Here is an 8404-nt window from a genome sequence, read left to right as displayed (position 1 = left end):
AGGGAGACCTTGAATTCCACCTTTGGTAGTCATATGAGCACCACCAGAGATTCATCTATATGCAACATGTCAGCTATCTCTTGAGGAGTAGGGACACTCTCCAAGCCACTGAACGGCAACTGGTCTAGAACAGGTATACCCACAAGGTAGGCATACTCCTCAAGTGTAGGCAAAAGCTGGAAATCCGGAAAAGTGAAGCAACGGTACAAGGGATCATAAAGCTGCACCAATACACTCATCAACCCTTCGTCCACCTGAGTAGTCAGAAGAGGAAGAAGCTTCCCAAAACGAGCCTTGAAACCCAAGGGATCTAGTACATAGGATGTCAACTTCCTTAACTCTTTCAAATCTGGTTGTCTGAAACTGTACTTCTTTGTATTCCTTCTTTGTCTTTCCATGTCTGAAAATTTTGCAAATAAACCCCTTAAGTTCCTTAAAAATTTTCTTCATTATTGATGATATGGATGCAAATGGGTGCATGAATGCATGAATGCAACAATCACACTCAAGGATCAAGCAAAGCACACCAAACAAAGGTCATCGGATGGATCATATCATCCTTAATATCAATCATCCATTTTGGTGGATTATGGTTTACACCTTATCAACACCCAAGTTCCATTGATATTAAGGATACATGAACGGATCAACCACAAATCAAAGGGTTTGTTGCAAGTCACGAGCATGGAGTCTCGGTTAAGAACCACCCAAAGGGAGTGTACTAGGGTTCAAACCTGCCAAACATGTTCTACAAGAGGTTCCCATAGTCATCATCCCATCTTTCGGATATTATCGGATAAACGACTACTCGTATTCCAAAAATATTCTCAAGAGAGACTCTTATGAGTGTAGTATCGCGTAACAATCGTATCAAATCTTACATTTGAGCGACTTTCGCACTACATCCTAAGAATAGGCCAAGATGGGCTTGGTAAACTAAGGTCCTTGGCTTCTAAGGTCTATATTGGAAAGAGTAATGTCTAACCATAACTACTTGTGTGACATTATTGATCCCAACATGACCTCCACCAAGTGAATGGACTTGCAAGTCAACTTGCTAAGGAATAACTCCACACAAGTCAACAAGACTACGCCATTCTCCTATCCGAAGTGCACTCGAGTCCGGGTATAGAACTCATCTCACAAAGATCACCAAGCACACAAGGAATTAATATTCAAGCAATTCAATCATTACATACAATACAGTAATCCCAAATTGCACAAAAATACATCACCAAACAATACAACACAATAAAATATTAAAAGTAGACAAAACCCACTAGGCAAAAGAATTCCCCAGCAGAGTCGCCACTTTTCTGTAGCGGGGTATTCGTTACCATTAGAGATATTGACTAAATCCAAGGTAAATCATACAAGTCGAGTCACCACCGCACTTCTATTTATCCAAAGGAATGGTTAGAAAGCGAACAAAAACCTAAAAGTTTTAACAAAAACTAGTAAAAGAGAAACAAAGATCTAGGTAAGGGGGTTGGTTATGTAATGGGAAGGTGTTAGGCACCCAAAACATCCTAGGTACTCCTAGGGAGCCCTTTTCACACTTGTTGTAAGGTTGTTGTCTTGTGAAAATTTATTTGTGCAAACATGATTGAAGAGATGAGAAGAGAATATACAAGTTTATTTACATTTTTGTGTTTGGATGGATAAACCCATTGCCTACGTACCATCTAAAAAAAGATTAGGATCAAAACCTCGTAGTTCGGGGTAAAAATCTCAAAACAAGTTGGTGAATTGATTGGTCCAAAAGCCTTAAGGTCTTTCGTTATCAAAGGGAGAAAACTCAACCTAAAACCACAAATCCACCACGTGAGGATAGCTTCAACATGCTAGTGAGGGGTTAACCCTATAATAAGCATGGAAGACTCATTGTCCATCACTAAGGATATAGGTGAGTATTACATCTACCACAAAGATAACTCAAACCTAAAAACTAAAGGTTATGAAAAAGTTTGGATTAGAAGGTGGCCATTGAAACCACAAAAACACATTTGAATGGGTTATATTTACCAATTAGAAGTATATACAAAATGGACAAAGTGGACTTAAAGATTCAATTCAAAATAAGTGTTATGAAAAGAAAGTTTGAAAAAAATCAAAAGCATAAGGCTTAGGTTTCTAATGTTGAAAAAAAGTGTTAGATGTTTGCACGAAAGTTTTGGCTTGGGTTAGAGTGGAGAGAAGAAGAAGAAGGGCTAAAGTCCTAAGCAATACAAAAAGGTGAGGGAAAAGAAACAAAACCACAATGGAGTTCCTCTCTTGAGATCATATTGATGATTCAAGTAGCTTCCATCCTTTGGAATAAGCAATCACACAAAGCATAAACTCAAGCAATCAATCAGAGTGAATTTGGAAGAAAACTTCTCAATGCATCTTGGATCTCTCTCTCCTGGGAGCTCATGGTAATGGTTCTTTAATTAAGCTCAAGTGGGAACCCCTAGCACAAGAACACACACATCAAAGAGTTTTATGAAACAAATCAAGAATGGACAAGAGTGAGTTTAGAGGCTTGGCCCATATTCATCATTCAGATCCTTTTGCTCTTGCATAGGGAATGTCCTAGAAACTAAGTCCATTTCTCCATTCTTTGCATAGGGAAAAATCCTAAAATCTAAGTCCACTTCTTTGCATTTGGTCCACAATAATCAAAACAAAAACACAAGCACAATAGTATATACACAATTATGTGCTCAAGTGAGCAAAAGGCAAATGGCATTAACATAAACATGTGCTCAAGTGATCAAAGAGAAAAGCAAATGGATAATATATGCAAGAATAGTAAATTGCATAAAAGTAAAGAGCAAAAAGTAAATGTTAATTGTTAATGGTTAGTGTTAGTAGTTAGTGTGCCATAAGGCAAAATTTAGTGCTATGTTAAGCAATCGTAATTGGACTTATGTAGAAGTCACAACTATCTGAGGCCGGTCAATAATAATGTAGGCAACAACACAAGTTAGAAGTCTTGATTAGTGAACCAAGTTCCAACAACTTGCCATGCCAAAAAAGGAAAAGAGAATTGATCTTGTATTGGTTTAAGCCTTTTGCATGATTTAGAAAACAACCTATCCTTAATGCAAAGCCATTCACTTGATCAATTGATCAAGATGAATTAGATTTGAATCAAGGAAGATTAAGTCTTCCTAATCAATGCTAACTTATCAACCTTCAACTCATTGATCAAAAAGAAAGAAGAAGAAGAAGGAAGAAGGAGATGAAGAATGGATAAGGAAATGGAAAGATCAAAATGCATAAGATGAAATAAGATGTACCAATCTATATGTATTGACCAAATGACATTGAAAGTCAAAGTGAAACAATAAGAAATCAGAAATGAGATGGAGATTGGAGATCAAACCATAAGCATAATATTTTTGGCATTTTTAATATTAAAATAAACTTGAATTAAAAATAAAAGAAAGGTCAAACTTCAAAATTACTTCAAATCAGTCTTGACAGGTCCAAGTAATTTATCCCAAGTTCAACAAGGTCAAACAAAGTTTGACAAAAAAATTCAGCATTTTAAAAAGTCAGAAACTATTTTTAATCAATTAAAAATGAATAAAAATAACCTAATTGAACTAAAATCTCAAATAAATCTCAAATCAATTAAAAAATTAATGAGAATATTTTTCGTAGATCCATCATCATTCAAATAGGTTAGGAAAATATTTTTGTATTTTTTGGATATCAAAAACTATTTAAAATGAATTAAAAATAACCAGAAAAGAGAAAATTCACAAAAAATATCAAATGATAAAATAAAAAATATTAAAAATCAAAATCAGAAATTAGAATTTATTTGGAGAAGAATGCAATTGGTCCCATAATTTTTGGATTTAAAATGAAGAAGATATTGATTTTTGAAAATTATTGGAATAAAAGAAATTAAATCAGAAAATTGGAAATTCAAAAAAACCAGGAGCGTTAGATCTGAGCTCGGCAGATCATGCGCTCCAGATGCGCGCTTCCACCATAGACCAAAGTCAGTGCGCTACACAATGAATTAAAATTAGTCATAACAAGTGAGGGCCAGGATTAGATCTGGAAAACTCAATCCAACGATCCACATTCAAACTGGCAATGGGACGGCCACCGGAACCACCTTCTTCTCCGGTGAGCTTGTGTTTTCCGGCCAAAATTGCAGACAACCAAATCTTAACCAAAATACACGATCTATACATCTTTGGAAAGATGGGATGATGTACATCATCCCTGTGCCACTCAATTCCACTCTAGATCTCTATATTGAGAGAAATCAGAGATGGAAGTTTTGTGGTGTTCATCATGAACTTAATGGATTTCAAAAATTAAATGCACAGTCATGATACCTCTATTGAGAGGACTTCAGCCAACATAAGATCCAAGCAAATAGGTCAATATATGATGAGTTTCGAAGAAAATACCAGTTGAAGAATAAACTTGAATTCTGGAGGTTTGAGCTTGATTCCTTGCTTTCTTTGCCAAAACAGAAGATCAATGAGCTGAAGGATGAAGGTTTAGAAGCTTTAGATCCAAGGATTCAACCAGATGTAGTTGAATTTTGGATCTGAAAAATTTGAAGAAAAGTGAAATAACTTCTTTGGTAATGGTTATGGATTCAGTTGTGCAGCATCTCAGGCGCCATTAGGTTGGTTTTCAAGTGAAGCAAGCAAGTGTATTTATAGCAAGAGTTGATGCAATGCATGATCAAACTCGTGTGCATGTGAATTGGGTCCTCCATGCATGGGCCTGTACAGGCGCATGTGAGGCCCAAAACTTGGTGCAAATGCAAGCTGAAATGAATGTGAGATAGTTTGGACGTGTAGCTTGGAGTGAATTAGCTTGTGTGATGAATTTCAACATGTTATGCATAATCATGCCTAAAACTTCTCCTCTTCGAAAATGCCATTTTCCAAATCCAAACATGATCATGTGAGTAATGGTTGGAAAGGTTTTGATGCAAGGAACAATTGTTATGTTGGGCAAAAATACATTTGGAGTGTGGAAATTGGTGAAATTGGAGTTTAAAGTGCAAGGTGCAAAACATGGAAAGGCAAAGTTTCTAAATTTGGCCAATGTTCAAGCCCTTATGTTTTGATGATGCAAGCCTCAAATGAAAACACCTCCAACATAAAAGTTGTATATATTTTCAAGACAATCAAAATGGACTTACATTTTGCATCATTTGGATTTTTGATGAAAGAGTTATGGGCACTTGAAGTTGGACTTTTTTTCCTTTTAATGCATTTGGTCCAAAGTGACCTATAATGTCTTGCATTATCACATGTATTTCCTTTGATATTTTGAAATTTTGTTCAACATAACATTTGAAGTAGACATCTTAGTATTTCCAATGCATTTGATCCCACCTCAAAATCATGAAAAACGAATGAGTTATGTCCTTGGGAAGTTGACCTAAAATTAGGGTTTCAGTCAAAATGACCTATAATGTATTGGAATGGATGATGGATGACCTTCCAAGTTTCAAATAAATTTTTGATGAACATGAAAGTTGTTCATATTGTCCTTAAGAAGATGTTTTATTTTGGGATCATCTCTATTTGACTAACAAATAAAACATTAGGTCTCGGTGCACTTCAAAATAGTCAGATGAATTGACTGATCAACTTCTCAAGTCCATGTCTCATATCTTGATGAATTGATGATTGAGGACACTCAAATAAGTTCAAATATGCATGAAATGATGAATTAAAGAACTTCCCTTGATTTCATTTGACCATGGGCTGAGGTTGCTTCATGAGTAAGGCATTGTGGTGCACAGATGAATTAGGGTTCCTTTGGGACACAAACCTCAAACCCTTTGACTTGCCTTGATCAAAATGATGAATTGAGATGTTAGGGAGACACATTTGATGGATGAGAGCTTTGGTAACCATTACCATGTTTGCTTTCATCTTCTCTTGACACTATTATTGCACAAAGGATCTCCTTGAAGCTCTTGACCTAGTGATTGCTTAAGCTACAAATAAAAGATGTTAGTGACATATTTTTGTGCTTTTGGTTAGTAAACAAAATGAGAAAAGCAGTGATATACAATTCAAGCATGCCTGGTGATGTCAAACCAATCACAAGAGGTCCCGCCTAAAGGCAAAGGGAACCAAGATGCTAATGATCCTTGAGGCAATGCAAGTGCAATGTTATGATGCCATGATGGATCTTAGGGACAAAATTGGGGTCTTACAGTGTGATACCTCTTTTATGCTTGGAATAGCTGAATAATGATTGATTGTGCCAGTTTTCTTCCAATATGGTAGATAACCATGCTTTTTGAAGCAAGAATCAATTGTGTGGTTTGTCATCCCACAATGAGTGCAAATGCTCGAACTCTTCCTCTAGAAGATTTTCCACCTCTAATGCTTCTACCATGAAATTTTTCATTGGATTTGGGTGCATTATATTAAGGTTGAATGTTAGGAAATGCTAGTACCTTTGATTCATCAAGAGGTAAAATAGTCTATCGTTCTTGTTGCACAAGAAGTGAATAAACTCTACAAATGGTTAGAAAGGGTTCCATTAACATAATTTAAGACCTCACAACTGAGTATTGGTCATTCAAGCCCTTAAGAAATCTAATGACTTGGTCACCATCTTTGTAAGCACGAATTTTGACAACAGCTTGGCATGTGATGTTACATGAACATTCAGGAATTGGTCGAAAATCATCCAATTCTTGCCATAGTTTCTTGAGTTTGGTATATTAATAAGATATAGATGAATCACCTTGTTTCAAGTTGCAGATTTCTTCTTAAAGATCTGAAATTATCACCATGGTAAAAACGATCCTTCAATTCATTCTAAATGTTAGTTGCAGTGTCCATCCATAACACACTCCGAGCAATCTTTGATTCAACAAAATTGTGAAGCCATGACATGATCATGGTGTGGTACTTATCCCAAGCAATAGAATCGTGATCTTCATCCAATGGTCGAGGCAGTCTTCCATTGATGAAGTGGAGCTTATTTTTGAATCTTAGAGCCATTGTTATGGAACTTGACAAAAAAATGATAGTTGTTGGTCGAAAGCAATGGTGAAACAAGTACCATAGTTGGATTCTCATTGGGGTGCATGAAGTAAGGGTTAAAGGTATTAATTTGATATCCCTTGTTGCTAACAGGTGGTAGAGGACGGCTATTGATGCTTCTTGTAGAGCTCGTAATTGACATGGTGGTCGGAGAAAAGAAACTAATCAGAAACAAGAAGGATCAAAATTAGATAAAGGGTGAAAAAAAAGGTGGAGAAGGTGAGTTAAACAAGTGCAGCAGTGAAGGCTTGATCACAGGCTGATGATACCATGTTAAAGCTCAAATTAAGCACATGAAAAACATGAAAAATGCAGAAGAAAAAATGAACTTTAATGGAGAAGAAAGATTGCAGAAGTATATTGCTTACTCTCATTTATACAATGAAGTGTAGTTGCTTACTTATACAACAAGTAAAGCCTAACTAACTACAGGAGTGAACTACCTACATGATAACTAACTGAAAATTAGTTACATTACAGTTACAACAGCTTGTGTGTTAGTTATTTTCATTCACTTTTTCATTATCTTTAAGAGTCTTCACTATGTCTTTTTGTCTTGTTATGTGAAACTTTATTTCTTCTCCATTCATTTTTCATTAAAACATTTTTTTGTAACATGACTGATGATGTACATTACTTGATTTTATCTGGTTTTACAGTATAAAAACAAAGCTTTGTTAATGCAACCCAAGTTTGGTTTTCTGAGTGATTGTGTTCATGTGATGGCACCTATTTTTTTTCTCTTCGTTTCATCATTACATGTTTCATGAGTTTCCTTTATGTGGTTTAACTTTCTTAAGAAAAGCATGGGTTTTGTTTGTATTTTCTTTCTATCTAGCCGTAATGTTTTCCTGTTTGTTGCATTTCTCAGTTTTCGTGTCTTTGTTTATGTGTTTTGTGGAAACTTTTACACAAATAATCCAGTTTTTTTTTTTAAAAATTCCAAAAATAACACATATTTTAGATAAATTCTCAAACTACCCCACTTTTAAAAAAACGTCAACACATAGGTGCCATATGAATTGCCGTCTATCCTTAAATTTAAATATCGGTTGGATTTGAGTTCCTCGCGGAGGATATGTACCTATACGACCCACGTCAGGTGAATTACACATAAGAAGGTTCAATATCTAACCCCTCACAATATTTCTAGATCAGTTACCCACAATCCCATACCCATCAAAATTATCGGCCCACAAACAGACAAACCTACAACCTTAACATACCAAACACCTAACCACAATACCAAGAGTATCCCCCGTACCACAACCAACAAGAAGATCATCATCAAGACACCCTACATCGCTATGCACCCAACATATCACCCTACTATAACATCCTTAGCCAAAACACTCAGTGATATTTAA

The sequence above is a fragment of the Lathyrus oleraceus genome, chromosome 7 (genome assembly GCF_024323335.1).
Source record: "Lathyrus oleraceus cultivar Zhongwan6 chromosome 7, CAAS_Psat_ZW6_1.0, whole genome shotgun sequence".
NCBI lineage: Eukaryota > Viridiplantae > Streptophyta > Magnoliopsida > Fabales > Fabaceae > Lathyrus > Lathyrus oleraceus.
The sequence above is the reverse complement of the archived record's forward strand: the minus strand, read 5'-3'. Positions refer to the sequence as shown.